Genomic DNA, 24,332 nt, shown 5'->3' on the forward strand with positions numbered 1-24,332 from the left:
ACGGCGAATGAAAAGCGCAACCCTCTGTGAGATTTTTCCTTTGTAGGCATACATATATGGGACGTGCTAGCCACCGAAGGAGAATCTCAGAGGAGACCAACGGCAAATAAATCTTCAGAGACTAGTTGGTTAGGATTTGCGGGATATCTTGCAGAAACGGATTGCACAACGAAGCTGCAAGGCGATTCGCACGATCGTGATGAATGGAGGAAGGGACGAGTAAAGTGTGATGTTACAACTCTTGTTATCCACCGGAGTATTTCTTTTCCTTTCGGCAAATATAGTTTACTCGTTTCGTTCGCTCTACCAAATGCAAGTATATTTTACAACTATCCTACGATACTTTATTTACAAGCTCGAAGACGATCTTCGAGATCGTTCTTCATTCAGTAAAGCCTTTGTCTCTATTAAAAATGTTTTCTAACTTAGAGAAAAACACGCTTCTATAGAACTTGCTTCCGCGCATTTAAAAAATTACGCGTTAACGCATAACTCGGGCAATTTGTTGAAAAGGGATTTCTCATTCTTAAGTTCAGCGTCTTGTTGCATCCTTTTTCACGCCCCTGTGAAATTAATTTAATTTTAATGCTTAAAGACTGAGAGTATCGGCCACGACGTTTTCAAATTCCCTCGCAAGAATGATAATTTTAAAGCACGAAAAGGCACCGCAAAGGAGCCAGTGACGACTCACTTATGCAAGAAGGGAACCGCTTTTATGTGGCATCGTGCTCTCGCAATTATTGTATTTTGCAAGGATTAATCCAACAAGCGTGCGCGTGCGCACACACGATTGCGATTTGCTAAACGTATAATTTATGCTTCGCTTGCCAGCGTGTGGGCTCTTTGCTTATGCACGCGCTGCAGCTCGTAGGTGTGCGTGGGCGTGGTGCACTTTTTAAATAGGCCGCCAGGCTAGCTCGTAATTAAAGACCGAAAGGCAGAGAGATAAGTTTCGATTTCAGCTCTCGAGGCATCGTTGCCGCCGCGATGCGGATGGTTATTCGATTCGTCGTTGCTGGAATAACAATCTTATTTTAAACAGGAATAAGTTCTCGCAGAGTTTCGAATACGCTGCTTCGACTAATATTTCAGGAATTCCTTTACAATTTTCAGCTCTATTATTAGCTTTAAAACATTTGAACTTGCGTTTAAGGAACCGGATTCGAACTATCGTTATCGATGGAAATAACTCTATTTGTTTTCACTGTCTGCTTTACAGCCTTTAAATACAGAAAAATACCACTCGCCACGGTTTCTCGACATTTCTATACGTATGCACGTCGTTTACATAAGGCCATATCCTCGTTGAAGCCAAATAATAAATTTATTTCCGATAATTTAGAACTTCGACGATCTTTCTTTCGAGCGGAAGCAAAGTTTGACGTAACTTTCCAAGTACATAGACCAAAATTGGAAATGCCAGAAACGAAACAAAATTTCCCAATTTTCCTTCAATGAAAACACAGTCTCGCCACATCTCGCGTTAAAAATGTCTCTCGTAATCGTCATTCGTTATTCGATACAGGCGAAATTTTCAAACTTTTTCGAGGACACATTCAGGTCTGGACTCGACGAATCTGAATGCAAAGCACGCAAGATTTCGATCGAGAATGACTCGGAGAACGCGCTACAGAAATCATATCCCCACGAACCACCTGTTGCTCGTAAACTTCAATTTCCATTTCCATGAAGCGACCGCGCAGCATGGCGCAACGGAAAGGCGCAAGAGATACGAATGCTGCTCGCTAGCATCGGTGCTCGTTAATTTCTTCATCTAACTAATTAACGATCCGAGTAATTTACGGTAAATGAAATATTAATTAGATCTCGGATCGCAGAGATTCGCCGGATATGTTTGCGGGAAGAAATGCGACTGAAATAACATATTCTTACAAATTTCGCACGCACGATACGTATACGAGTAATCGTGTATTAACTCATCATCGATCGCGAACCCGGTATAAACGTTCCATCTCCGATTACGTGTCGTTCGTAACTTCGTGGCTCGGCTCGCTTATCCTAACGCACGTTTAGACACAGATTCGCAGTTACCTGGTATTTTTCTTACGTATCCGCTATTCCAGCCTATCCACCGCATCGTACGAGATTCGATCACGAGTCGAGCAATAATACGCCATCTACGTCCCATTGGAAGATACGTTCGTTACAATACACACGCCATTAACCCGTCGTAAATCTTACGCGCCTCAGGAACTGTTATTATATTTACCCAGCGAGCTTTTCGCCGTTTCCTCGACGTTCGAAAACTGGTTCGTTAATCATTCGGCGGGGAAACAAGAGCGCGGATCGTTAAGGCCGCTCATCGCAACAGGGCAATTACATCGAGCCGGCGTTCGAGCAAGATTTACGATATCGGATCGGTATCGGATATTAATGACGCTACGTGAACTCGCAGGTTTCGTTCCATTCGCGTCGTGTCGCTTGAAAATAGAGATCAATGTCCATCGCGAAGGATAACCGACAGAAAGTACATAGTAGTATTTGAAATTGCGTCTTTACCCATGATCGACGGATCGTCGATGGATGAATCTTCAGGACAGAAGGAACAAACAATCGAGATAAATTTTGTGGAACTAATTAACGCGGCATGGCGTGACGTTCGTTAGTTTCAGGCAATTCGGAGCGGATCGATGAAAGCTAATTGCGAACATTACGAGCTCCTCTTTTACGGCGTCCGCTGCTGTAGTTAATTTTCTCCCTGTTGCTGGTTGCTTCTTTAGAGCTTTAAATAGTGGCAGGAAAGATGTCGATAGAGGACAGTGTGCGGACGATGTCGGCTCCTTGTAACGCGAAAAACCCGTAAAAGATCTTAACGATATTATTTCGTAGTGACAAACCGTGCCATATTTGCAACGATATCGTCAATATCGTTTAATTATTTCTTTATAAGAGGACATTTTAAAAGAAATATTTATAAGAAAAGAGTAGAAATTTCTTATAGAGAAGCAGAAATAAGCAGACAAATCTGGATATGCGTTCGATGAATATTCATCGGAACGTGGAAAAGGATTACGGAATTTGTGCTGTCATTAAAGGTATTTGAAAAAAAAAACATTGACCTTGCAAGTTTTATCCGTCGCAAAATCCATGGAATCGCGAGCGGAAACATGATTTCACGATCGCGAAAACTGGTGTTTCTCGTCGAACGACTGTGAATAACGAGCTAGTCGATTTTATCCTTGCGCGTGTCCACGACCCACAATTTTATCGTTTACAGTAGGCGCTTCTCTATTAGCCTTCGCACGAGATGTCGTAAATTTTCAGTCGCAATTTTGTCATTTTACCATTAAAGAGGCCCTAATGAATATTAATGACGACGTATAAATAACATAACACTGTTCTTAATTTCAAACTTCTTCCCGCGACCATTATTTTGCTGTTTTTCCATTTCTCGAATATCTTCCTCCAATACGGTGAAACGTTAATGAGCCTGACAAAACAAAGAAGAATTTCATACGAGTAATTGGCAATTAACATATCAACTCGATTATCCGGACAGCATTTTATAATACGTCAAGTCCACTTTGCAAATTTTTTTGTCAATTTTATTACGAAATGAAAATTCTTGTCCGTACACGTTTATGAAATTCGAAAATAAGATAATTATTTTTGATAGCGTGCGCGTAGAAAGAAAGTATAGTGCCTTGTTTTTTGCCTTAATTATGCATTAAGTAATCGACTAATAAACGGAGAAAAATTTTGCATAAACTGTATTACAAAAATGTATCGTATCTGTGTTCGATCGAACGAAGAATTTGCAACTATTTGATGGCACGTGGATGCGAAAGATGAAGTTGGTAGTCAGAGAGAAATTATCCGCAGTTACGGCAAAGATGGTCCTTCTCGAGAAATTTACAAATGGAATAGTTTAATTTCGGCTTAAGTCTTCCGTCGAGGCAGAGTCACACGCGGTCTGGTGAATTTCGAGTTCAAAGGCCGGATTTGAGATTCTGTCGAGGATTAAAGGTTGGCCTGGCCACGGACGACTATTCGCGTCGACGTTTCGTAAAAGATATAGCGGTGCTTAAAATAGAGGAGAATCCGAGACGCTGGTTCAAGTAGCTTTTAACGATGAACCAAAGCTGAGAAATCGTCTGCATCGTTGGACGATCGAAGACGGAAACAGAATGAGCGACTTCTCGTGTCGCTACACTTACGAATAATTCGGGTATATCTCTTACGTTTCTTTTGTTTTTAGCAATTTTATTTTTAGCTCGACACCAAAAATAACCATTATCTTTTACATTTTTACGAAAAGGATCGATTCTTTAAATATTTTAGTTAAACAACAACCAAACTTTTGAAACGTACGAGGTACATATAGTTTGGACGAAGTAGTCCTTCTTCTTCCACTTCTCGCAATTTCCTCTTGTTATTATACGCAGCTTGGTTCCGCGTACAAAATCAGACCACCTACTTACATATGTAAGTACATACCGTGCGCAACGGACAAGAATCACCGTCGCTTTCGCAATTACGCGAAACACCGTGCTACTCCTCGTTTCGCGAGACAGACATCAAGGATGAAACACCGACGAGGAAGAAAGACTCCGGACAACTATTTCGATTTCCATTCTTTCCCTGTCCGGCTAAATAGAATCAAACGAATCGCTATTCTTCTTCTCGAGGAATCATTGACTCGCGTTACTGGAGCGGTCTCCCGGCTTTCTTTATCCCCAGCCGTGAAAACGGAACGCGTAATCATTTTTTCTATTACACCGGCGACACTTCCGGTGAAAGCACGTCCCGATTCGCGCGTAAGCTCGTAAAGTTGATTTATCGAGACTGACGTGAACCTATCGCGGGGTACGCAGAGCTTTTCGCCCTTGCTGGCTGGAATTACGATCCGCGATTTATGCTCTCTGAAAACGTGGTCGAATATTCGACAGATTTACGAGTGAAACCAGTCTTCGCGCGAAAAGCTTGGAAATATTCGCCGTCTTGCTCGAATCACTCGCCGAACGTTTTCTAAACGACCGCGTTGAGGATTTTCGACGAATTCTTTTTCGATAGAAGCTAAACGATCGTTGAGAAAATAGATGATCGTAATTTTTAATTTGCACTATATTTGAAATTTCAATTTTTTATTTTTTGTCTTTTACGCGAGTTTCTTCAGATATTTAGTAATTTCATACTCGTCAAATATTATTCGAAAAACATCTAATGCAGGTTACTTCGAGTGTTGCGAATTCTCGACTAAAGAGCAACCGATCGGGTCAAACCGATCGGTCGATATCGCCTACCTCGAATGACTTAACGCTCAAGGTGGAGGAGATTTAATAGATCGAGTGTCAGGGTAATCTAGCACTGTATTTGCAGTTGTCGTATAAAAGTAAAGCGCGATGTTATGAACACGGCGGTGGTAGGATCTTGGTCGGGGATGAAGTATTTCACCCGCACGGTACGATGTCTGATGATAAACTGTCCTCTTACGTTGCTGATTCTTCCTACCAGCCGTTGGATTTCGTCTGTCCATCGCGCGCTTCCGGCTGATTCTTTCCCGGGATTTTTTACCTGACCTCTGAGTCATTAGGTTTAGAAGAAGGGAAAGGGGCCTGTCCGTGCCACAAACGGACGACCACTCAAAATTCCGAACACCGGGTTTTTATCGAAGCAAAAGATTTTTCGACAGCCGTTTCTTCGGTACAATTTCCCGCTGTTCGAACAGATGATAAACTATAAAAGCATAGATTATTCCTTTCGTGTATCCGATGTAGCAAAAATTTTAATATTCCGATACAACGTACTTGTAATAACGTACCTATTTAATCTAATAATATAATATAATGTAACGTGATATAATGTAATAATGTATTTAATCATCCGAGAAGCGGTCAGTTCGACCGAACGATTATCACTAACCAACGATATTCTCTTTTGTTCTACAGAGAGCAAACCTCGAATTCAATTGCAAACAATATGCTGTGTATTAATTCCAATTATTATTACTACGCGTGTATCGAAAATCAATTACAGCGCGGAAACATTGTTTCCTGGCAAGAATGGAGCCGTTCGGACGCGCGAAAATGCGCTTCATCTTCGGCATGGACCGTACAAGCGCAGGTGTGCGATTGCATAACAATCGTGCATGCATTATGTAACGTTAGAGACGCCGAAACAATCGGTGGAAAGTGCCGGCAACAAAGGGACGTGCACACAACAGTGTATACGCGGCGCGATTAAGCGGCCGCCCGGTTGGCGCGAGATTCGTGTAATGAAATTAACGCAGTTGGATAACGTTTTCTCGGAACATTGCTTTTACTCCACCTCAGAGCACCGTTTCGCAATATTCGAACCAGGGAAGATATTTAGAAACGTTGTTAAGACCATTACGATCCTTTCACCATTCTACTGCGAATGTTTCAACGTTTTTCACGCGAAATACGTTTCAACGTGCGTCCAGTAGAATTTAAAAAGTTCACTCGGCTACAGAATTAACTTTCGTTTGTCCCTTGCGTTAATTTCACCTATTGCTGTAAATGTAAGAAAGCGATATTATATGCCCTTCGCGTTACTCCTTTTGGAAACGATGCGATGCAATTCCTCTGTTTCTAACATTAATTACAACGACGCGGGGTATGCTGCATTTCCGTCTCGCAAATAATTCGCATCAAGTGCTTATAATTTTATACCGTATACCCGTGTATTATAATCTTCCACCATACAGTTATTACATTGTAAAGCCAGACGCTTCTGTACTTGCTAACATCATGCATGTATCTAATATGATATTCTTAAAATATCAAATATACAAAATATACAATTTTTTCGTAAGCAAATTTAATCACGAACTTAGCCATAGTTACAACAGGTTCCCACGTAGCAGTTCGTTCTATATATTTACTTATACAACATTGCTATCCTGTTACACATGAACTCTTCGCCGAGCTCTTCCTCCACACGCGAACCATTGAATTCAACTGTAATCTCCACTTTCGAAGAATTTAATAGTCGACCCTGTTCGTTACGCCGCATCGCGAGCTAATTAGTAGCTCAGCGAATGTCGATTAACTCGATTAGCATTCCTGATTGTCCGAGCATGGCCTTCCCGGCTTTATACACTTGCGATTTCGTGCCACCTCGTTTACCCGCGCCATTCGTCTCCTCTCGAGATCTCAGTCTTTGTTTATCTACTCTATTTGCAAACACGTTTTCGTGGTGTTTTGAACAGCAAACGGTAAATAATTTGAGCGGGGAACGTGTCTTGGTTAATGCCACGTACAAGTAGCAAGCAGTCGCGAAATTTATTCCGTTACGCCGTTTTGATTACAAGTGCCGTGAGCGGAGATTACGTCCACGGGTTTCTACGCGAAACGAAATTCCAGTCTGTCTTCCCATACGATACAATTGGTTTTTGCATCTCACACGTACATTCTTCTTTTAGTTTCGCTACGTTCTTACGATAGCCATATTTCTTACAGCGAGAGGTAACAGATACAACTGCCATAAAGGATAATTCAATTATATTTATATATACATGTAGATAGCTTTAAATGTCAATTTTCATTAAACGACTTTAGACACATTGGATTGTACAGCGATAACAAAGAAATAATTTTTAAACAAGGGAACGAGAAAACAGAAATTAAAAGAACGAAAAGATTTTTAATTCGTTAGTTCGAGAACTTAAAAAACAATGCAGCGGATTAAATGGCAATTAAAATACGCATAATAATGTCTGAGAGAATCACAGTAAATTTTCAGTTTTAATCACGTTCAACGATCGCGACTATGGAATCATTACTTCCACATACTGATTCGTGAAATTATTCGCCGTGCACCTCTGTTTGCCACGGATCGATAACTCACGGATTTCACTTTATCGCCTATGATAATTTCAACGGTGCAATTAAAATATAAATTCGCTCTGTTTATATTGTATTCTACCTGTATTGCGCCATTAATTCTGACCTCAACCTTATCCATAAATAACAACGTTAATAAACATTTATACTTGCATTAACCCATTTGTATTTCACTTATACTCGGCTTAAATTGCAAATGAAGTTTTGTACGAAAAAACGACGTTACTTTATTACCGGTCCGATATATTTTAAAACGCGCCTGTCTGATCCTCATCCCGGAGAATTAAACGTTATTCGATCGTTCATGGATCACGAGAAACGCGAACGAAAGAATCTCGCTTATGAAAAGTTCACCGACCTGTCCCAGATATTGTTATAAAATCTCCGCGTTACACACTTGATCACGTAGCATACCCTGTGGCCTATCAACGAAAGAAGGATGCACGGACATCGAACAACGAACAGAGGCGAGAGCAATTGGCAAATTGTCGTGCTCTTTTCGTTTCGTTTCCAAGTTTTTGGCTGGTAAAGCGACCGTGTTAAATTAAATCGACCCTGTTAACGTAAATAAAGACGGAAGGCTGTCGGCAGCGAGATGGCTATTTATGAAATATTTTACGTCCTAACAGAATGCGAAACATCGTGATACGCTTGTGCCGGGAGTTTCGCTAAATTAGTCCCAAAACAAGTACGTACGATAACGTAAATGCTTCATTTCTCGTGGGGAGACGCCAGATTCTATGCGAAACGTAAGAGAAAAGTAGGGCAAGTAGCAGAAAGGACATACATAAAATCGTCCAATATCTGATTCGGTTTTTCCATAATGATTATTAATTATACGAAAATAATTCCACGAATAATTCTGAACGCGTGTTGGAAGAATATCTATTGCTTTCTTTTACAAATAACTGAAAAATTAATAACAGCCAAATATTTGTAAGATTGTTTATTTTTGTAAAGTTAAAATATAGGTCAGATTAACCACAACTTTCAAATGGCGTTTCCTTTACGCCATAAATAAATATATAGATAAATGCAACCAAAGAAACAATTGTAAAAAAAAGACTCGAGAGCACGCAAACTGAGCTAATACACCACGGATTACATCGCCACGCGGGTTTTAAAGGCTTCGGAAATTCTGATCGCGGGATTGCACGACAAGTTTCCTTTAAAAGTATCAATTTTTCTGCTTTTCTTACCCCCGTTAAAATATCGATTAACCTTCTCAGCGCGTAGTCTATCTGTGTATATATCGTACGAGTTATTTGACACAGCCAAAGTATCAGAGTATAACGCTCGCAAGAAGAATTATATCCGTAATTATGAAAATAAATACTCTACGAGTTAACGACGAATATTTCCATGCGCACTTTCTACGCGTTCCAGGACTCGTCGCGTAATAAAATGCCGTTAACGTCTCTCACACCGACATCTTTCTACGTTTTCTAGCGAATTTGCAGCGCGATTATAAATTTCGTAGTCGTTATTCAGAGCCGATAAGCGTATTTCGTCCATAATGGAACTCTAGGAAACAAGGGAGCGTCCTTTACACGAAAAATCTGCTGTCTACCGCGCGCTATCACGCGATGAAAGCCGGTATCTATTTCGTCGACGCGAACGGAAGGAGCATACCCTTTTGTTAGGCGTTATCCATACCGGATGTTGCGTCGTTGCTACCTGCCTGAAAGCCGCTTCCTGCGTTGTCCGATACTCTCTCTTCCCTTGCTTTCTTTCATCTTCCCTTTTGCAGCATTTTACGCAGAGTATCTGATGCGACACGCGAGAAAATCCCCTTCCCTCTGCACAATCGACTCGCATTTTTCGCACAGGAAAATTCCACTTTCGCTTCCGCAACTATGACTCAAACTCTGCCAATGTCTTTCCTTCGATCACTACGCTACGATACGATTTTTTTTTCAGTCCACCGCGAACCTCGATGGCTCTAGGCAACTAGGTCGAGAACTTGTCGCGGATACGAGAGAGTACGGTTCACGAGCAAATTTCCACGGAAATATTCGCAAGTTACGCACGCGCTCGTGAAGGCGGACAGAATTTCGACGGTAGTTCCGGGAGTTAAACTATGACGAGTTAAACCGACGCGCGACGGTCGAATAGCAAATTAGAAAGGGATTCGGGCTACGTTCTACCATTCCGTGAAAACACGTTATGTCAATGGAAATTTTAAATCCGGCAGCAGCTACCCGCTGCGTAGAATGCGGCGATGATAAGCTGCTTAAACCGGGAGCTTTCGCGGAACACGAGAGCTTTATACCCTCCGGCCATCTTTCGCTGAATTTTCGCACGGTCAAACAAACGGCAAGTCTCGTGATGCAAATCCGTCCGTCAATATATTCAGTGTACTTTAATATGTATCCACCGAGCTCGAGGCGCGTTAATTCGCACTTCGATTTTCAACCATCGAAGCTTTTAACGTTTCTTTCAATGCTTTTGCGGCAGCGATTCGCGTGATATTGGTATTGTGACGAGGGTACGGTAGAATTCTGTGCTTTTGCTTTTATATATATTTAGATTCATATGTACATTCGGTCGTTTCGGATGCTCTATTTCGATCGATAAAGATCTTTCTAGAAACGGAGGATCACAGATCGTTGTAATAATAAATCTCGATCCGTATCTGCAATGACGAACGAATCAGAAAGACAATCCATTTCAAATCGAAGAAGACAATCGAAAGAACCAACGTGAAATCAGATCGCAGAATCGAACAAATTCGACCCACTCGACGAGGCTACGTTGGATCGCTATCCGAGCATCACGCGATATACTTTCGCCAGTTTCCACATAAATTTCCGTAAAATTGTCCGAAGAACTTCGACGCTGTACCATACGATCCGTTATAGCTTTCAACAGCGAACGATCCTTTCCCGTCGATAAAACGAACAAGCGATAAGAATCGAACATCGTGGTCGCGTTTCACCGTGCCGTTTCCCATAATCGTCAACACGATTAATCATAATAAGCAGTGAGAAAAAAAAGTCTAGGAGAGACGATCGAGCGGCCAAAAAATTGGCGAATAACCGACGCGTTAATGATTCTAACGTTTCTATAATTGTCGCGCGAATCTTCGCTTCCAAAGGTTCAGCCAACGTCGGATATGCTTGAGTAGCGTATGGGGCACGGTGTTGTACAGCCAGTTTCTAAAGGCCGGTTCTCAGAGGAAAATAGCTCGAGGGTGCAATTCCCGAAGCTGCGATCGTAATACGCGTTAAACCGGCCACAACATTGTGCCCAGACGACTAACGACTCACGCGTAATTGGTCGATCGCTCGAAACGACCACGATAATGCGAGAACGAGTTTAATGGGGTAAGTGGATCACGGGCGCGGGATAGAACCATTAACAATTAACCGAGTAGCCCGTATCATCGTCCTATGCGACGTCTATGGAACCGATAAGATGCCTGAAGATGGAAATTTCCTGGTATTTCGTATAACGATCTATCAAAGATGATCTACTAGCAATGTTATCCGCGTGTTTCGTGACAATTTTTATAGTTTCTAAAATATATGATGTTTTATTCGTCTCCTCTATTTTCATATTCCTTGTTAATATGTATATATATTTTTTTTCTATTAGATGGGCAAAGCAGGAAAACGTTTATCTCGTGGAAAGAGTATCGTGGTATCGAGATAAACGTCATATCAACAGATATGACTTTCTCGAATGAAAATGTTTACAGATCACAGATTCCTGTTAGAACGAGATTCTTCAAAATGTCGAAATAAAACATGTAATTGTTTACGCTTGTTAATAACGAAAGAATTCGATTACGAATTACGAACGAGAGAATTATCTCCTCCTACTGCGAAAAAAATGTGACGCTCCGCTCAAACGAGACTTCCAACGATTATTATCCTTCGAGAAACTTTATCCGAGCTTTCTTTCATTCAACTTTATGCCTGGATACATTGTACCGATCGTTTTACTTAATAGTTTCCTGAGTGGGTTTTTTCTTTCACGAAATCATCGTTTTTTTTATCTATAATCCTTTCAGCGTGCGACATTAATAGCGAAATATGTTTATTTGACTTTCGTTCGTTTAAAATCGTTTAACATTTCAGAAAATTTTATGGAACATTTATGTTTGCAAATTCGTTTGATCGTGCAAGTTACAGATAACAAATGACAACAAAAAAGTTCAAGTTGCGATATGAATGTCACAATTAAATTCACATTCTTTGCATTTCTAAAATACAATATTTCAAAATATCATATCTATCCGATTTTAAATCGAAAACTATTAATTTTCGTAGAAAAATTATTTTTTGTTCTATCTTCTTTTTACCAACTTAAATCAATTAGAAGTCCAACCTGTTTTATCTATTAACAACCAGCTTTAAATGAAAATTCCGTTTTACTATATAAGTTACAGAGTATTCGATACAACACAACTGTTACAATCCTCGGTACATTGTTAACAAACGTCACGCTATTTATTAATTATTGCATGTACAATATGGATATGACGTATGAAATAAACAAGGGAAACGAGAAACTTTGAGTAGTTTAATAAGCAGAAATAATCACAACAATGTCCAAATTAATTTCGGCAATTACAATCCAAGATAACAGGTTTTAATGTTAATTAAATCACATCGAACTATGTGTTACCAACTACAGCCAGAGTTAATTCAAGAAACATCGACACGTGATACTAAATTTTTATTTCAACATAAAAGCACAGTGGATTGTAAAATTCACAAACTGCGTTACGCATTAATTCATTACCACAAAATCAAAAGTTAATTGCACATCAGATATGTTCTTCAAATCAACCCGTATGTACTTTAAAACTATTACTTTTCTGTATTTTTCCACGACCGAGACTTGCGAGAGAGAGAAAGAGAGAGAGAGAGAGAGAGAGAGAGAGAGAAGAAGAGAGTATGATAAAGGTTTTTACGATATTCTTACACGGTCCAAATGAAAATCGAGAGTTTTTTTTTTTGACACGATTACATCGCAATAAAATAGAATTTACAATAGATTGGATTAAGTTACGTTAGAATATTTGGGATAAGATTCAAAAGTTCAAGACCCTGGCACATCTCCGAACTAACAATTTCACCAAATTATTTTTGATCGCTTTGCTCTAAGGGAAAAAAAGGAAAAAAGAAAAGTAAACTAGATTCGCGAATCGTTATTTTTTCTGAGCAATTGTTGGAATAATAACGTCGCTGCAGGTAAATCGGTCGTCGTGTCGCTTGGAGAACGCCTCGCAATTAGAAAATGCAAAATTTACCTGATGATAGACGGCCACCTCGGTAAGGCCGTGTTTCCGAGTCAAGGATCTTCGCCAGCGGCGTTTTACGTCACCAGCCACTATTTTTCGTCTCCCCGAAGGCGTACGGTCACTCGGCGAATGCTTTAGACGTTCCACGTTCGCACAAAGCCGTTGCACCGCTGAATGGAACATGCTGCGAGGATCGTGTACGCAGAGTTAATTTTAATGTGCGTTACGTGCGCGTTCGAAGGACGCTCCTCCGACACCGGAGGTCGGTGACAAAAGGGTTCATTTACGCTCCTCCGCCGCGCCAGCAACGAAGCACTCGTACGCTCGATTCTACCTACTATTCGCCATTGAATCCGAGCCTCGAGCACTAGCAAATTTTTCGTTCGAACGATACACGTTTCGCCTGGACTAATGAGTCGATTGATTATTTAAGCGACACTCGATATCTCTGGCTGAACGTGTCGAGATCGAACTAACGGAGGGAACGCCTGACAGACAGAGTTGTATTACAAGAGCTATTCCATAGAAATACGATTTTCGTCGATAACACGTAGCCTGCTAAACGATAAAGATCAATACAACCTAAAACTTGGAATCGTAGATAGCGAAACGTATTCCCGCAGGAAAACTATCGATAACGCTGGACTGGGGGTGTCAACGACATTCGTTCAACGTTCGGATCGATACGATTCCTTCAAGAACGCGATTCAGGATTCGCTTATTGCACCTGCTTATTCGAATTCCATGTGTCGGCAACACCTGCTTGCTGGTCACCGAACAGCCTGGTTGGGAAAGGTGTATAGGCCAAGGAGGGTGTACGGAAACAGAAAGGGACAAAAGGGGGGAAAAAGAAGGCAGACCGAGATCCAGGTGCAAAAATACAAAAGCAAGCGGTTATTCCTAACTGTAACTTTACTTATCGGCCACTCGGTGGGTGTCTGCACTCTCGAGGAACCCTGGTAGAGGGGAGTTTATTTTGGTACACGGTACACGCCATGAGACAGACGAAAATGAAAGTCGACGGCCGCGCGAGGGGCGATTACTGAATCGACCGTGATTCAGGGAACACCACGATGGTGTGCAACGAACCGGCTCGATCGTGTCGATTCCATCGCCACCAGAGAATCGAGCCGAGTCTTCGATGTTTGAGAAGTAACGAGGTTATTTCTCCAGATGCTTCTCGACGAGGCTCGCGTTTCACGCGGCAGATTGAAACTTGTGACTTTTTTTTTTTTTTTTTAGCTAGAAACCTGGATGAAGAAAAGAGACGAACATATATATACACACGTAGAGGTGGGTGCAAAGCGTAAAGTCACGATCGTACATGGCAATTGTATAAACGATGTTTGCAAGAAATTTCAAATGGTCTAATTTGAGCATGGTCTAATTGAAAGTGGCATAAATGTGTAGAAATATACGCAATAATCGACAACGAAAAGTAGAACGAAACGTCGTTATACGAAACGGGGAAAGAAAATGTACCGCAAATAACAGTTCGCAGACGGATTTCAACATTTTGCGCACGTGCACAGGTAACATCGACCAACAGTGTTCCCTCTTCCAGAGACAAATGTAGAACAGTTCTACGAATCTATCTTAACTATCGTACTCTGTAATCAAATTCTCCGTGCACTTAATCACGCACGTTCGATGAGACACCGGTAACTTGACTCTCGAAATGGAGCAACGATACTTTGCAACGCGAAGCGAAGCTCCGTCTATTTTCGAGCTGCCTGGCACAACGGGAAACTATCTCAATAAAAACGAAACAAAGGAAAAAATTCAAATTAGACTCTGATAAAATCAAACGACGGGTACAACGAAACAATAGTAGGTACAAGCTCGTTTCCTTTCTATCAAGGTTTAAATTTATCCACAGTTTTCTGAAATAAAAGTCCTTGTCATCTATACGTATAAACGACTATTAAAATGAAATTAAGCTAACGATATCTTACTGATAACTATGTATGTATCTAGGAATTTTATTTACGCGTTGAAACTTTTAGGAAAAATAGCATGCTAAATAGCTAAAAACGATGAGAATCGTATCGATGATATTTCGCTCTACAATAGCTTCGACGAGTGACAAATTGGTCGGCGGATCAAGTTAGGTAAGAAGTAAGTAGATTCATCGAAGAAATGGCCCTAACACGCAGGCACGTGTAACGACAAAACGAATAGACACGCCACGAATACGATCTAAAAAATGTTTCCTTTCGCTAAAGCGTCTAATCATTCATGGTGCAAACAGGTGCGAAGTTGTACAAACGACATTCGCTTTTATCTGTCGTATACGGCGATAAACTCGTCCCTGTTCCGGCAGGAACCAGTTCATTTGTCCAGATACGTCTAGCAAAAGACTTCCTTCTGTCAAAATGCTGACGTTTAAAACTTGCCGCTCAATTTCTTTCGCTAAACATCGAAATTAGCTATGATCTTTTGTATAATTTTTGAATGTAAAATTATCTTAATAAAGTACAATTTTCGACGAAACAAATTTTGGAATTCAAACGTGAAACGTTTCAAGTTTTGTACTTTCGCCGAAAACGTAGGCTTTTATTCGCGTACAGATAAAATAGATACAATTTGTAAAATTGCAATTTAAACGATCGGTGAAACTTGTAAGGAAAAATAATCCTTTGTACTCGTCTGACACGACGAATGCCGACAGTGAGCGAGTAACGGCGACGATAATATTATTTGATGAAAATTATTTTTTGTATCGTCGTCGCTGATAAAAGGCGCAAGAAAGAAAGATCTACTGTACAAACAAATTTGCAAACGTTTACACAACCTTTTCCTTTTCGTAACAAAACCAGTTTTCAGAAAAAAATATACTGGAATTGTTGGTCGATCGCGCCATAACAATTTTCAAAGAGCAAAGAATCGGTTAACGTAAAATTTGCATGAAGATAAATTCTATAAATCAAGAGATATTTATTTTCCTTAGAAACATTTGCAAAGGATACGCCGATACGTTGCAAGCAGTACGAGGATTAAAGTTTAACCATTAGCAGCCTATTCATTCGCATATATACGTATGCGACCGAAAACCCAATGACCTAAGGTCTAGTTTAAACAACAGTAATAACGACAGTACCGTTCAACTGTATCCTTCCGTTTCATCTTAATGATCATCGCTATTACATGTATTAACCGTACTACTTCTGAACAATCATATCCATCATTATCACTGCTCGACATAGTTTACCGCATAAATCCTAGCGCTTCTTAAGATTATTATTGTTTCGAATTTCTCTCACTATTCTACGGTAAAGGCATCCGTCCTGTAACCTCGAAATATAATCTGAAGATAACAGGAAATACGAGTAACGTCGAACGTCATAAAGAGAAGCTACTAAGAAGAAATAATTATTCTACGTGCGTTTCTCTTAGTAACAAATTCTACTATTCTTAGACAATGAAATCGACGCGGCAATCTACATATAAACGCGTACGAAATCGTTAACGATCGATCGATCGATCGATCGAGACAAGATTCCGGTGTGCCATGCGCAAAAAATCACCAGCTGGATGGCAAAAATCGATCGAGCCCCTAAAACAAGCGCGCCAAGACGATCTTATTCGGTGACCAAATACGGGTAGGGGACGAAACGATAGAGAATAACTGGTTTTCACTTTCATACACGGTACGACACGAACGGCTTCGAACAGAAAATATGGCCTGCCAGATCCGCTGTTGGAAAGATCGTCCGAACAAAAAAGTCAAGGTTTCTTTGCGGTATACGTGACTCGCGCGCACCGCCGCGCAATTCTCTGGCTGCCTGCTAAATCGTTCGGTTATCGATGCCGCGGAAGAGTTACGCATTCGATTCTCTCTCGATCCCGAACAAGTCGACCGCGAACTCGCATTAGAATTTGATCCGTCTCGCGAGTTTCTCAGTGCTTTTGAATTTCACATTTTCAATTCTAAATTTCCGATTTAATTTAAATCGTCGATTTTCTATTGTAAATACGAAACGACGTTGCGATCGAAATCTAGCTTGTAATCCTACTGTAATCAAATATTTGGTATTTTTCAGCTTTCGCTACACCAATACCTTCGTTTCTTTGATAAGAAAAGATCTGTTTTCAATTCGTAGCTTTGGTCGGGAAGCGGGTGACTCGCCTGACTCCGCTGATTTCCTCTATATTCAAACGCATCGATGATCATAATAACGATAACAGATATTTTGGTGATCAGAATAAAATATTTCTTAATCTCAAGTTCAAACACAATTCTACCACAAAAACTGTTCCAACGATATTCCAACGCAACTAATAAATGTAAGTTTTGTATTTTGTATTTAAACCTAAATTTTCAAAAGTTCACTCAGAAAAACTATTCCCGACGCTGATTGACACTATAATTCATTTACTTTTACCTTTTTCTCTTCTACAATAATGATCTTCTTATTAACATTTACGAGCATAGGCTTCATAATACTTTCCCCAATCGTTGCTTTAACGTACGTATAAGAAATAAGGTGGTAAGAAATAAACAAAAAAATATTCAGATAAAAAAGATATTAAAGTGGAATTTACTACCTCCTTTCATCAAATAATCTACGTTTCTGTGCTTAGGCGTTTCCAAGATAAAGATAGACACAGATAAAATGATATAAATATATGCTCTACTACGGAGTATTACATGTTTTACAAGATTTCAAAGTATTTAAAGTTTTCCCCCTATAATTTCTATCTATTTTTAAATCATGCGCTTCTAAATAAAAAGAAAAAAAAAAGATTATAGCAACAAAAATCAATATGATCTGTTTTGTGTAATTGTGCTTCGAATGAAAAAGAATATACGATAAATACGAACTAACAATTGAAAGAAGTCAGCTACAACGTCACGAAAGGTATGCGATGATATTGAAACAATGTACACAAGAAACCTCGTTAGGAAACCCCGTAGTATTGGCACACTCGTACAAAGTTCTAACAAAAACTATCGACAATTCTATAGACTACAGAACTATAGGTAAAATCACTCTCTCGCTTCCTCTTACATTTCAATGTGAACTACGAAAAGGTGAGAGCAACGAATAACAATATCGAATACTTAGAATCGTGCCTTTCTACGAATCATCAAATCATTCGAAAAAAAAGTGTCACGCATCGCAATAATAATGTTTTGTGTTCCTCTCTGTGTGCACGCGGTAAATACCTTCGCATTGATCACAACGAGTGAATTTTGATATCGACGTTGGCTCGCTCGACGATCATTGTACGAGCTTGAGATATTTCTCCAAAAATCAAGTTCGTCACGAAGCAACTCGCGCATCACGCAACTATCGTGAGCATCTTCGCATCGAAAGAGACGTAACGCTAGACTCAACCCCCCCCCCCCCTCCCACACACACAGCCACGTTTAAATCTTTTTTGTCCGCTCCACCTTGGATCCCTCTCCTTCTCGTTTTTTTTCTGTCTCTGTTCCGCCACTAATCGGCCGCGTAAACAACAGGGATCGTCGATCGCTATACACCGGTACCCACATGAAATCTAATCTGCCTAATCTACGTTTTGGTATCTGTAACTCGTCGTTTAACGTTTAACACACAGGTATCCCGGAGTATGGACGGGAAATGCGAACGCGATACCGTGAACCCGATTGTCACCGTTTCGATTTCAACTTCGACAGACTCGCGCGGACTCGCTCTAAGGCGCGTGGGATACGTTACCGGTTTTTCTCGGTTCATCTGCACGCACTGCTCTCCACCGAGTGTTCTTGGTTGTACACACTTTTCCACTGATTTTTCGTTCGGCGACACTCGTTTCACGCGCGAACAAAACGATCAAAACACGGTTCGGACATGACTGTACCCCGGAGCACCTCTATTGTTTCGTACCGTCGCGGAGGAACATCGGAACTGGACTGCACGAAGGAATCCCTGCTTAGCGGACGTAGGAGGTGGAAATTAGTTCGTATCGCCGCCGTGGCTACGACTGTGGCCGTGGCGCTGCGCTTCTGCGACGCTACGCACCAACACCGATCAGCTGATTTCTGACGTATTTTTGCGAACCAAAAACAGAACTCGGCATTCAGCTGTGCAAGCTCTTTGCCGATCATTGCCATCTTTTTGTTTATTGCATGTAAATTAATTAATAATAAAAGTCAAAGTAACTCGACTTAGTGTCTTTTGCATACGACTTGTTTAAGTTTTTCAGTTATATTGTATCACGAGATGACAGTTCGCGGTACGTTGTAACGCCATCAAGAAGTTATCGTTGAAAATTATGTATTGCCTTAAATAATATGTACGTATCAATTAATTTCGAGGCTATTTGATAAGCACAACGGTAGGCTGTTACTATACTTTCTATCCACGAAGATCTACGTTATCTCAATTCCCGAAGAAGAAATTAAGAAATTAAGCAATTAAGAAATCCTCCTCGTCCAAAGAGGCGACAAAAGATAGATTGCCTCGAATAAAGTCCTGACAGGCGTCCGAGCCATATTGCATGCACAGATTATCCGATACTGACATCCTGGCCGATAATGCGACGAATAAAACGATCGAAGAATCTTCGATAGTTTCCGCGTTCTCTGAATGATATTACGACGTTTATGCTAGGCGAACGGCCGGTTGTCCATTCTTTTCCTCGTGATGGTGAAAGAAGAAATGGAAGCCAGCGAAACTCTCGAGACCCGAGAGTTTCGGAAAACTCACAGCTTCTCGAGGACATAAGGTGGCGCGCGCGCCAAGTCGTCTGCTAGCGACGAGACCACGAAGAGGAAAATCAAAAAACAAGCATAACGAGCGAGGATATCTCGCAGAAAGAAGCACAGACGCCACAGACGCCACGGACGTGACGAGCGAAAGGAAGAACGTCGAAGAAAAACAAAGACAGAGAGAGGAGTGGCACGAGCGTGCTTCGCCTCTCAGCTGGAGGTATCTTTGGACCCCATAGGTCGTCAAGGAAGAAGATTGGCTGCCATGAAAATTCGTCTAAACTTTTGTTGATGGTTGTCGTTTCGATTTATATTTAATTTATTAGAATTAAATGGCAAGAAAGAGTACTGGAAACTGATTATACCGAAACTGAAAGGAAACTGATTATATTTAAACGAATGTTGTACCTATATCTATCCAAATCGATGAAAACAGATAAATGAAACAAAGAACTTGACAAATTTCTATATTTCAGTATAAACGAATAGCTTTCGTATTTATCTGTATCTTAATCGCGGTTTAAACGATCCGTTAATGGTCTCGTTAAAAATTAACGTAACTGATAGCTTTATTGTGATTTCGACGATCAAATCGTTAATGTTTGGATATTTTATTTCGATATTGATATCTATATTATACTGATTGTTATGTCGGTATTTAATTATCATGAAAATGTCGTAATTTCTTGTTCGATTAAACAGTTACCATTTTGTATAGTCATTATTGTTATTACGGAAAAGTGTTATGTTATAGTCGTAATTCATCCAGCGAACTAAATAGCAATTAAACCTGATCCTTTTCGATGCTTATGGGAATTTTATATGAGCGTAGGAAAATGAAATGTTCCATGCAAGAGATATTAATATGCACTGTTAAAAGCGGTTAATGACAGTAGTCTGTCATAAAGTCCAATTACATCATGGTCACTAGACTCATACGGATGCGTGCATGACGTATTCTATGCCGCAAGTGCAGACGAAACGTATTATTAGTTCCACAAAAAACATTCAAAACTTGTTTCAAGCAATCAAGCATAGTACGTTGACTCGTATAATTACACACGCTTCATATCCTCTTTTCAGATGAAACTTTATTAGCTCGATGTCTCGCGAGTTAGTTGCTTTCTTTACTTATTCTATAATTGTTGACAAATATTGGATTTCTGTAGGTACAAGTTCTTCATTCTAACTTTTACCGTGCATTACATTGAAATTTGAGAAATACTTGATGCTTTCATAATAATTATCTTTTAATTTACGAAGATTTTAAAATATTCTTCCAAGCAAATTAAAACTACAATGATTATTTATTAAACATAAGATATTTATATATAGAAATATAATATTCATATCGATTCTATTATCGTTAATATGGAATTTAGTTTCAATTTCTTAATTTTGTAATTTCCGAAGTATGTATCTCTTGTTGTTTCATTTATTAAGACAATGGCGTCCAAGTTATTCTACGTAAATGTTTCAATTTAATAATTTCAATTTAATAAATTAAATAAAATCGTGCGAGGATCGACATCTGCTGCGAGGAATTTTTCATATTTTATACTCACAGATTCATTTAACTCGTTCTTGCAACAGTGCTCGCAACAATCCTCACAACATTAACCGGGTATCGCGACTGCTTCTAAACGTACTGTTTGCGAGTAGTTACGACCTGGAAATTCAACGCGTTCGATCATATACCACGCCACGCCACGCCACGCCGCGCCGTGACGAACACGCAAACGAGAGGCAATTACAGAGTGAAAAATCAAAAACTGTTCCGGTGACAGCTCGCCGATCGCCGGCTGCGCATCGACAGATATAAAATTTTATGGGTCGTAAAAACTTCGATCGATCGGTCGATATACCGAACAGCGTGCTAACAGCAACCTACTAAATTCGAATAAAATCCCCATCGACTACCGTTGCCAGCGTGGATATCGAATACCTGCATATAACAGATCGTAGGCACAGAGCACGGTCTTGCTGCGCTATATTTACGAAATTCTATTAGCACTCGTGAGATGTTCCGAAGCTCGCGTCTTCGAGTCACATTTGAACTTATTTCCAACATGCTCGATCTTATCTCTATCAGCGGAGAACTGGTCTTCGATATAAATTCCGACGATTCAGGTACTTGCGATTATCATCGGCGTGAAATCGACCTGAACGTTAAAAATGTCGTCTCTCGAAGCATCGAGAGAGACGTTAATCGCGGTAATTTCTTCTCCCGCGAGACTGCGTGCGAACCATGCGAATAGCTACGAATATTTACGTTTGCGTTAATTTGGCCTACCTCCGCATTTCTCGAGCCGTCAAAAGCAAACGCGTGCAACGATCTCAAACGAGCAGACACCATTTATCTTTTCTCGCACGGCCTGCACTTTACCTACCAACCGACTTACGTGCTTTAACGTGCTTGCTTCCATAGCTCTACCGACCTTCTTCTTTTGCTCGTTTACACCCTTTCCCGTAGCAGACGCGCCACACGCGAGACCACCGGTCCGTATTGCGCTTATAGCCGTGCCGTACGACGTATTATTTTTAGCAACGGGTGCAATGGGCGCAATGGCTATCTTAGCGATCCGTTTCGTTCGCCAGGCGCTAAAGGCGCGGAGATGGGATCCATCCGATGGATCGTCATGCTCGTCGCAAAGAAAATTTGCCGAGATATAAAATGAAATACTTAATGGTAATTGAATCGTGTATTCGTTCTTTCTTACGTCAAAGGTCGAGGACCGTTTCAACCGTTACGTTCAGTGATTATACTTTTTCCCATATGAACACCGCAGTTTGATTCGCTGCGTGGTTTGGGCTTGGTTTCGGTTTACTTCGTTTTTTCGTTCTTGCGGACTTAAGAGCTTTTCTCTTTGATCGAACGTAAATTGTTTGTCGCAGTGGAGTTTCATCCTCTTCGCTTCGTTACTATAATCGTAGTAGAAGAACGTTGATAAATGTAGAGGCTACATATATATAGACCTATATATCTATGTACGGGGAATACCCGTACGTGTAACAGTCAATGTACAATACCATAAAAGTTCCTCCGAAAAAAAGCCATTGTCACGTTCAATTTATTCGCTCACGTTAGCTGTCTCTTTCCTGAAAAACTTCCTTTCTACGGAAAAACTCTTTCCGAACGAGGAAGTTGATCAACATTTTGCAAGTCTTGACTAAACGGAGTTGTATAAGTTCGATTTAATAATTTGGAATATCGTTATTCTAAGCGTATTAACACCAAACAAGAATCAAAAAGTGAAAATAGTTTCGGAAGAATACAAGTTGTTTTTCGATTTGCTTCCCAAACAAGTTACATATTCAAACGAAGTACAAGTGCGGTAGAAATTGTCCGAAATCTGCATTTGATCTTCTTCCTTTTCCTATGCAAGAAACTTTGTAAAAACAGGTCGCGTCGCGACGTCGACGCAGAGATCGAACCGTGGTCGATAGAGCAAAACGAAACAGCAAAGTTCGTCCGACGAATCGCATGGATTCGCTTGATAAATGGTGCGGAGCAAACACGGGCCACGATTTCTGTCGTTTTGTTCCCAAGTTACGCAATTGCTAAAGATTGCTGTTCGATTCCATCTCGACTATGGTAACACCGAAATCGGTCACGACGACGGCAGCTACGTATTTCAACCGATTACCCGTCGAATTAATATTTGGTAGTTGATTCGTTCGAACAAGTTAGTCGCGAACGACTATGAGCCGTATTACGTAGCACTTGCTTCGAGAAATTCTGGGGATTCAACAACAACAAACGAGGAATACTATTGCTAGAAGTATGCTAAAACCTTATCTCAAAGACAGATTGTCGTTTTCGAAAACGTATATCGAAGTTACCAACAAAGTTTCCGGCGGGCGTACACAGAAAGAGGAGGAAAATATGCAATTCTGCGATATTGCATGTTCGCGTTTATTTCGTTCGCGAGCAAGGGGCATGATTTTGTCCGAGTTTCACTTCCAGGAAAGAAACATTTCCACGAAATGTCGGCCACTTAGGAGTTTGACACGGGACACGCCGAGGCTAGATTCGGCGAGAGTTGCTTCTGCGAGCTTTTCTTGTCACGACTCGCGTATGCTAACGCGGTCATTCTACTTTTATTTTCGAGGATACATGCGCACGCAGTTGTAGCGTAGAAAGGCAAAACTTCTTCGATGCTTTCATGGCTGCCTGTTCATCCTGATGTAACCGAATATCCCTTAAAGGGAGCTTGTTGCTTTGCTTGAAACAGATCCCCTCGACGCGACGTCAGTAGCACGCGTGCACTGCGTGTTCATAAACACGACAGATGTTTGTTTAACGTTGATTTTAAAGGTCGAGCGGCACGACGAAAAACTTACATTGCATCGACAGAAATTTACGTTTTCCAGAAGAATTTTCCGATTTCTTTTCAAGTCTTACTGTAGAGTAAATAAGGGTAGCCTTATTTGAGTATTTTGTTACTAAATTGAAACAACTTTAAAGATCAATCGAGTATTAAATTAATCTATCGATTGTCTAAAATAATCGATACATAAACTTGTCAATATCTAGTGACTCGCTATCTTCGTTCTATACCTTTCTTCTAAACTGTGC

At 40.5% G+C, this 24,332-nt stretch overlaps 1 protein-coding gene across 9 annotated transcripts in view; it reads right to left on the reverse strand.

Moving 5' to 3' along the window:
- Positions 1-24,332, reverse strand: part of raskol (Ras GTPase-activating protein raskol) — a 257,001-nt gene that overhangs the window by 99,845 nt on the left and 132,824 nt on the right. Inside the window, exons 1-2 of one of the 9 annotated variants that reach the window (XM_069112679.1) lie at positions 18,762-18,961; positions 13,087-13,261 (exon numbers count right to left, since the gene is read on the reverse strand). The exons of the other annotated variants lie outside the window; for them this stretch is intronic. The gene's annotated coding sequence lies outside the window, so the exon portion shown is untranslated. Of the gene's footprint in view, positions 1-13,086; positions 13,262-18,761; positions 18,962-24,332 lie in introns of those variants that run through there. 9 annotated transcript variants of the gene reach the window in all.

The sequence above is a fragment of the Bombus flavifrons genome, chromosome 5, assembly GCF_040668555.2.
Source record: "Bombus flavifrons isolate JBK064 chromosome 5, iyBomFlav1_principal, whole genome shotgun sequence".
Lineage (NCBI taxonomy): Eukaryota > Metazoa > Arthropoda > Insecta > Hymenoptera > Apidae > Bombus > Bombus flavifrons.